Genomic DNA, 9430 nt, shown 5'->3' with positions numbered 1-9430 from the left:
CAACTCGTGGTCCATGACCAATTGGCACGCATAGTGCGAGAGAGGGGTTATAGCCAACCACGGTAAGAAAAGAAAAGAAAATAAAGGAATAAAGAAAAAGAGAAGAAAGGAGGATAGACAAGAATCCAGCAACGAGATCCTATCGTACTACATTATGCGATCGGAGTGCATTTTTAAAGCTGGAAAGACATTTTGATGTCTTAACATGCTGGGGAAGTTGCAGCCAAAGGCTGTAGGACAAAAACAGAGGAGAGTTGGTAAATGCGGCTGAATTAGCACGGGGAAGTGAGATTTCTGTTTCCAAAATGTCCAAGTATGACCATTGGGTTTGGCACGTATTGGATGAGTTTTTGGCTTTTTCTTCTTCTTGTGTTCTATAGCTACCTCCAAGGGTCCTTCTTCTAACATTTCTGACAACATGTTCATTCTTGCTGACGGCAGTGCAATGCTTCCCAACCGAATGCACGTGTACCAACACAACCGTAGATTGCCAGCACATGGAGTTGACGACTGCGCCGAATGGTATACCAATCAATGCCACCACTCTGTAAGAGGCCGTAGATTGTTAGGTGTCCGCTTCTAACCGACCCGATGAGCCACCCCGTCCATTCTCCTCCGCCATCGCCATCAGCGGCGGCGGATGGTCTGTGGGTCCTCCGTCTGCTTCTAAGTCTTTTATATTATTATTAGTGTAACTTGTAGTTGCTTGGTCCCTTTTTAATTTGTATAAATTATTACTACTGCAGTATGTGAGCCTCTAGATGCGAAAAGTGGGCTTACGTCCTTTCACGAAGTACTGAGAAAAATGCATTCGAAAGTTGAGAGTTCCGCATAAAGCCATGGATAATTCACTTAAAACTCGGATGTTGAGCCATAAATAAATGTAAAGGAGAAAAGGACATATGGATACGAGCTGTCAGTTTTGTGCCTAGTTATTGCACCTTCTGACTGTATATAGTATCATGTTACAGTGATGGAGAGTTACTCTTAACTCGTATCCATATGTCCTTTTCTCTTTTATAATTCACTTACTTCAGTATTAAAACACCCCTAGCTCTGTGAAAGATGAAGATTGTGGACCTTGGGTTTTACAGAGTGATCTGCTCGGATACAGCACTGTCATGTGTCATGGTAAAGATAACTAAAACTGATCAAAAATAACACAAGCCCTTTTGGATCTAGAGGATCATACATTCATATTTCCCCAGGGCAGTACCGAGAGACCTATTTTCTATTTTTAATGTTTTTAATAGTGGCTGTAAATACAGTCTGCCATAAAATGGCTGTAAATACAGTCTAATGAGACCTATTTGCTTCTTTCGGGGTACCCTAGCTAATCTAGGATTGCGATACGAAATTAACTTGGTGAAGCAGGAAGGCGGACTGATGTCGGAACTGAGTTTCAGGGGTGAGAGGCTAAAAACGAAAGAGATGAACAGCCAAATCGAGAGGCGATTTGGGGCAGTACAAGTCCAAGAGGTTCTTGAGACCTTGGGCAGGTTACTCAGAAATGGCTCAAATGCAGAAAAGGCGGCATAGAAGTGAGCTGGCAGAAGAATGAATGCAGCTGAATACAATAAGGGGCAGCTTAAAGGGAAACCGTATAGTGAAGGATGTAAGGCTGTTGTGAGACAGAACACACTGAGCTTCTGCGGTGGACGTGTAGCCAAATCCAGTATGTAATGAACGGCGAGAGATGCGGGTGAGAGAACATAATCCAGTGTAGACTGGACAAAAGAAAGATAGAATATGCGTCTGGCTGCATTGGTCAACATGATGAGGCAGCGCCAAAATGCGTTCACATTTGCACTGACCTCCTTCCGGAGTGCATCCGGAGTGCATCGACTTGCTGACGGAATGTCACGTGCTCGTGAATACTGATGCCAAGATACTTCGCACAAGATTATTGTTAAACCACCACGCCACAGAACCGCAACTGACGGGATACCTGCACTGTTGGCTTCCGCGGAACAAGAAACTGAGGCTGTGCCGGGTCTAATTTGTGTACTCTGGAATGCAGAAACTCGCTGATTGAATGCAAGTCTTTCTCAAGCTTTTCAGGTGCTGCATGATCAGCTAGGTCTGGAACATATACATTTGTAAAATCCGCATAGAGTTGGCTGTTGGAGAAGGCCAAGCATGTTGGAAGAGAGCGTGTGTACAGGGTGAACAGTCGCGGACCAAGTACAGATCCCTGAGGAACACCACGGCTGGCAGTATAGTGTCCTCCTGGGCGGTGGGGACATAGAACTTGCTGTTGAGGGCTTATCTGGTAGCTGCAGAGCCAGGCCATGACGTTATCACCTACACCACCAGCATTGAGCTCGAGAAGAAGTTTATCATGACGAACACAGGCAAAAGCTTTACTGAGGTCCAACAACGCCATCGCCCAACGTGGCTCAAGGAGCATATTAGCTCCTGCCGTGCCTGAGTCCCCTGCGGTACAAGCGGTGGCTGAGGCACGCATCCAGTAAACCTGCAGTAATCTTACTGAGGTTGTTTAATTCTTTCTATATCCAATGATTCGGTTTATGTAATTGTGTCGATGTTTCACAAGTGTGGTATTTTGCATGCACAAGAGGCTCAATCTATTAAAAAACTGCTCAACAAAGTGGGTTTCCCTCAGGCGACAATTCAGGAGGGAATACTTACGGCGGGTTGCGCGGAAAGCTTGATGTGCAGACTCATTTGTACGGTCTTTGGGCCAGTTTTTGGTAGGGCTGAAACGATCGTGGATTTTCATGTATCGATTACTCTTTAGCTTAACGATCGAGTAATCGATTATAATCGTTAGCAAATAGTGTCATAATTCTGTGCAAACATTACTCTGTTTCCACAAACTATGCCTTCATAATACAAACAAATCTGCATTAGTGAAAGGGTAGCTCCGAAACATGGCAGTTTTGAAGTCAATTTAACCTCAGAACATGAACCATACCCCTGGCAACTGCATACTCCCAGCGCAAACTGATTCAAACTTCACAAAATGAGGGTTTACAGTACTTTCTGGACACAAATTTAAAAAACGCAAAATAATCGTAATCGGTAATCTAAACGATTGCTCGATCGTTAGAGTTATCAAACGAGTACTCGATTATTCGGTATAATCGTTTCAGCCCTAGTTTTTGGTTCAAATGGGCTTTCCTTCTGACCAACTGTGTCAAAGCTGGTGTAAACTATGGTGGAGGTGGAGGGTGAAAGGTAGCTGGGACAGCTACTATTCAGGACAGAAATTGTTGATGGCGTGCTTAAAGAGGAAGTAAATGCTAAAATCAACTTCCACCAGTTGTAGTCTTCGGGGTGCTGAGTCGAATGGTCTGTATTTATTTATTCAACATCTTATGGCTTCCGTTTAGGCGTTTAGGCGCTGCATCTGCGCCTTTGATCCTAGAGGGTGGTGGCGTTCCCACGGCGGATGCGGAAAACTCGGCTTCCAGCCGAGTCTCACGCGAACCGTGAAATTTATTTTTTTAATTTTTATGGCTTCCGATGGCAGCCAAAACGGGAAGATGTGGGTGATAGCCAACCATGGTAAAATAAGGAGAGGATTATATACATGAAAAGGTAACAGCCGAAAAGCTATATTGATATAGTGTTTTTTATTGTGGTGCACGCAGTCATCAGCAGGCCCTCAGATTCACTTTAAATTCTTTCAATAATGCAGAAGTCTTCGCTGGGTGGGGAAGTTGTAGCCACGCACAGTAGCCCTGGAAGAATGGCGATCTTGTGAATTGCGTTGACTTTGCCTTGGGAAGAGACACTTTGTTTCTGGTTGAGCGGCCCGAAACAAACCAGCTATAAGGCTTGATATGTTCAGGAACACAACCCAGGAGCATTCGATGAACCAATATACAGAGGCAAGGTAGTCGGCGTTGCTCTAACGGAGTAGTCTGAGCTAATACGTACAACTCATTAGAAGGAAAGGAAGGTTTCTTCGAGAGCAAATTGTTTAGAACTTTCTTATGATGAACTTCAATGGAATCGGATAAGACTTTATCTAGGCCACACCAGGCTGTGGCAGCCTATTCAAACAATGGAAGGTCTTGGTCCGAGGAAGCTGAAACGCTCTCTTCCTCCTTTATTTCCCATCGAACTCGCCACTTCCACCGAAACTGAGTGACTGGGGCCTATTAGATGATGATTTGTGTACAACAAGCGCCATTTCGTACTGGAAAAAGCACGCATGACCGTGATTGGCTCGTACGTGGGACGCTGACTCGACTGGTTTTGACCCGAAAACCCTGCGGTGCAGCCTTCGGCCCTTATTCCCAATGGAACAGGGTTGAGAAAGCTGCCACGTGCTCGTCTGTGCACCAGGCCCCTGGTCACCGCATCACGGTTCATCCGCATTTACAGCCCGAATTTGTTTTTCAAGTGCTGAACCTGTCAAGCATGCACTGTGTGCGTGTGTGTGTGTGTGTGTGTGTGTGTGTGTGTGTGTGTGTGTGTGTGTGTGTGTGTGTGCGTGTTTACAATGCAACACAATATTGTGCAAAGAACATAACAAAAAGAGACAAGATCAGAAGGAAAGCTTTCCAATAATAATGATAATAAACATAGCCTGTCAAATGTAAAGAGTTACTGAGTACAGTTATCCAGTATCCGGGTCCAGTATTTATAATTAAAATACTCTGCTGCAGTTAATGGATTCTCACATGCGAGGAACCTGGGCCTCGGCGACAAACAGCTCAACAGACTCCGGATGCCGAACCGATCGCTCACGGAAAAGACCTCGTGGACCCCGCAAACACATGATGCATGATCGCAACAGGGCAAATGAGAGACGGCACCTGATGTAAGATATTACGGTGGAGTACGGCTCCTTCCCCTGTTTGCTCTCAATAAGGCGTTTACAGCCCGAATGGAAGCCACCGCTTGTCCTGCGGTATCCTTACCTTAAAAAACGAAACTCTCACTTGATGCCGAACATTTTCAGTTCAGGCTCTGAGCCTTCAAGCAGGTCTGACACGTCGGAATCGCTCATGGTGAGGACATCTTCGTCAAGACTATCCCTTTCAAACACCAATTATACCTGTACCTCTGAGCTCGGCCCAACCAGGCTTGTTTCAGTAACGTGGAGAGGCGTTTAGGGGGGGGGGGGGAGTAGGTTGCTTCGCGGCCTCATAAAGTCGTGGCCAGTCTCTGAAAAGTACAATTTCAACTTAAGGATATATCAGGAACGCTTGGTCGGATCGAAGGGGGACCTTTACCATTCGACTCATTTTATTCCAACAACCGGGACCCCTGTCGGCTAGTCTATTTGTGAATAACGTTATGGTGGTGTGTTAGTACAATCATGTGCATGTCCAGTACAAAACACGTATCAATTTCATATTATCAGTTTACCAGATCTGCTGTACAACGCCGGGCAGTTTGTTCTGTAGAATGAAGTACAATGCCTATGCCTCTTCTCTCTCTCTCCACCACAGCTACCTGAGTAATAATAATTTAACTCGGTTGCCCCCACGATTCCTCAGTCAACTGGCAAATCTACAAAACTTGTAAGATTGAGTTCTGTGTTCTGTACACTAGGAGCGTTTGGCAACAGTGTTTGCTGACAGAAAATTAAATTTCACAGTAGTGGCAGAGCTGTGTCGGATATTTTCTTCGACGTTCATGCGCTCTCAGACTTTTCACACGGATTTGACACTGAGTATAGTTGATACTATCACGGTTAACATATTAAGGACGTTGAATGTCCGTATCATATCAGTCAGTGTTTTGTGCTAATCGTTTCGCATTTTGACTCAACAGAATCCTGCTGATAATCGATGGTGTTGGACAAAAATGATAACTTGTAAGCTTCTGGTCCTCCTTTTTTACTGCAACTCGAATGGTGAGCCAATAGAATTATGGCGAAAAGAGGACGGAACAAATGTTACGAGTTATGACTAACTGTCCGCCAACATCACCAGATAACTCGCTGACTGTATAAGATCTGGTTACGTTTGTGGACAGTTAGTCATAACTCGTAACATTTTGTCCTTCTTCTTTTTTAATCCTGACTATTTTACCTAATGCAAAGTAATTCCTTTACTGGTTCAAAAGCCTATTGTATTCTTGTGTGGACATATCTGTTTGGCCAGGTACATTGACAAAAATCAACTTCTACATATTGCTGTTGGCGCTTTCAGCGGCTTGACGAAACTCCGTGTCCTGTAAGTTTTGTTCGCCAATCCCTCCAGATCCAATCCCAGTCGCGTATTCAATTTTTCAGCACCATCTCCTGCCACCAACAATTCTAATTCATACTCGGAAAGTCTGATACTACTCAAGCATGAATATCGACTCGGGGTACTAGTAGTTCATAGACTCCATTACAAATTCTAACTCTAACTCGGATGGTGAGCCAATTAAACTATGGTGAAAAAGGAGGACAAAATGGTATGAATTATGACGAACTGTCCACCAACGTAACTAGATCTTATTATAGTAAGCGAGTGCGACAAAATGACACAAAACTGACAAGGAGTAATGAGACATTCAGCGACCTGACATCTAGCTCCAACACTTCTCCAAGGCGCAAACCAACAACCTTCCAACTTGGAAGGCTCAGGTTCGGAAACGTCCAAGAGGGGAAGGAAAGCGCAAAGAGCACGAGCTACGCATCTAGACAACATATCTGGCTTGCCAGTATGATGCAAGCCAGATATGGATTGATCGAAGACGTGTAGATTTACCATCACCGTGGACAAGAGTCATACTGTAGCTCAGTTGGTTAGAGCATTGCTCGCGAATAGCAAGGTCCCTGGTTCGAGTCCCGGTGGTGTGACTGATGATTTTTCCTTCTTTCATATCTGGCTTGCAAGTGTTGAGTTTCGGAGAGAAAAGAGCAGTACGTGACATGTGGCCTGTAATTTCCTGTAACTTTGAAATTCTCCGTGAAGTCCAAATTTGAAATTGCAATTTATATTTGCTCGCAGTGGACATAGTTTGATGCGCTCCCCATGATTTCAAGGGAATGTCCGAGGGCCCTCTTGATTAATGTGAGTTGACAGTATGATGCAAGCCAGATATGGATTGATCGAAGAAGGATAGATTTACCATCACCGTGGATAAGAGTCATAATGTAGGTCAGTTGGTTAGAGCATTGCTCGCGAATAGCAAGGTCCCTGGTTCGCGTCCCGGTGGTGGGACTAATGATTTTTTCATTCTTTCATATCTGGCTTGCAAGTGTTGAGTTTCGCAGAGAAAAGAGCAGTACGTCGCATGTGGCCTTTAATTTCCTAATAATAATAATGATAATAATAATTACGAGTTGAGAGTAACTCTCCATCACTGTAACCAGATACTATATACAGTCAGAAAGTGAAACAACTAGGCACAAAACTGATAGAGCACTGAGAAATTCGAAGTCCTGACACCTAGCTTCAACACATCTCCGTAGCTCTAACCGACAGCCTTCCAACTTGGAAGGTTCAAGGTTATGGAAAAACCAAAGAGGGGAAGGCATGCGCAACGAAAATGAGCACAAGCTACAGTCCCAACGGAACAAAGAATGTCATTTTGTTACTGGACTATGACGAGACCAGTAGGATATTTGACAAAGCGGTCTAACTAGTGTTGAGTTCGAAACAGGACGACTGACGACACATTATCCAGACATTACAACGGGAAAAGGTAGGTTGGGGGAACGACATTTATTATAGACGACGAGACAAGAGACCAAGACGAACGAAACGACTACATTGAAGAGTGAGAAAGAGATCAAGTCTGAACGGCAAGACAAAGGGCCTGGGTAGCTATGGCAAATATGGGCGCGCAAGTAGGTACTCCCTTCCCCTTCCGAAACCCAAGTCCTCCTTTCTACTTCACTCTCCCCTTTTCACTGCGTACTCTGCGTGGCTAGCACTTCCCCAAGAAGCTAAGGACCTTTCTTCCCTCCGCCTTTTTAAGAGCCCTGTCGCCCCTTGACTTTGATTTTGTGTTTCTCATTTTGTTGCAATCACTACTTATCCATGCCGGTTCATTTTTTCTTCTCCTCCCCTTCTTCCTTCCTTGCCGTGGTTGGCTAACACCCTCTCTCTTTGTATTGGCCGGTGTTCTCACTGTGCTATGAGATGCTGTAATAAATAAATAAAAAATAACCCAGGCCAACGGAACAAAAGAAGACAAAAGGTGAGTACGCAAGTGCATGCATGCCAGCTAGAAAAGGTACGGGAGGAGGTACCTAACATACCACCCCTCCATGAAAAAAACACGCGTCCTCGCGGAGAGAAAAAAAGAGAGAAAAAGATTTTTTTTAAATGACTGAAGGAGAAAAAACACACACACACACAACGCACGGGCCTCACAAAAGTGTGTACTAAACAATGCACTACAGATCATTACAACCGTCAACGTTCCTGTACTACTCATACTATAGTGTGTACATTGCCAATAACAACGGGCCCAAACGCCCCTTCAAAACATGGCACAAAAAATAACTATTGGAGTTCGACGAGGGACTTGAATTGTATTCTGATGACTAGTATTTTTCACGGCTAATAGTCTATAGAGCCTAGTTACACTTTAATATACAACATAAATAAGAGAGCGTGGCTCACCATGATCGGACCCCTAGTATTAATGAAGGACACACCGCGCGCACACACACTACAAAAAAATCACGAAAAAAAATTGACGAAGAAGGAACGCATACAAAAAAGAGAAAGAGAGAAAGGTAGCTGACCTGCATGGCTTGAACGACACGAGGTTGACATAGACGAGACGAGGTTGGCGTAGGAGAGACGAGGTTGATAGAGACGAGACGAGGTTGGTGTAGGAGAGACGAGATTGACATGGACGAGACGAGGTTGACATAGACGAGACGAAGGGCGGTTGAGGACGGCTGGGCATGGGAACATCTCAGGGTCGTGGGTCGCTCAATAATCGGGCGCCAATGTTGAGTTCGAAACAGGACGACTGACGACACATTATCCAGACATTACAACGGGAACTGGAAGGTTGGGGGAACGACATTTGTTGTAGACGACGAGACAAGAGACCAAGACGAACGAAACTACTACATTGAAGAGTGAGAAAGAGATTAAGTCTGAACGGCAAGATAAAGGGCCTGGGTAGCTATGGCAAAAATTAATATGGGCGCGCAAGTAGGTACCCAGGCCAACGGAACAAAAGGAGACAAAAGGTGAGTACGCAAGTGCATGCAGGCCAGCTAGAAAAGGTACGGGAGGAGGTACCTAACACTAGTAAAAATAAATAAATAAATAAATAAACTACAATTCGAAGCAGCAAAGCAGCACACCACTTAACTTGGGTGGGTCATAAATATCAAAGATAAGTAAAGAAGGGGAAGCTTTGCGAAAACAAATTGTACAAGTCGAAAGCCAAACTCCTACAGTACTCCTCATGCATGACATAGTGATGGACTAGTTGACTACAAAACAAGTTGTTTCACCCGACGTACGTTTCGCCGTATGTGTACGTG

Source organism: Sycon ciliatum, chromosome 7 (assembly GCF_964019385.1).
Source record: "Sycon ciliatum chromosome 7, ocSycCili1.1, whole genome shotgun sequence".
NCBI classification, from domain to species: Eukaryota; Metazoa; Porifera; class Calcarea; order Leucosolenida; family Sycettidae; genus Sycon; species Sycon ciliatum.
Note: the sequence above shows the minus strand (reverse complement) of the source record.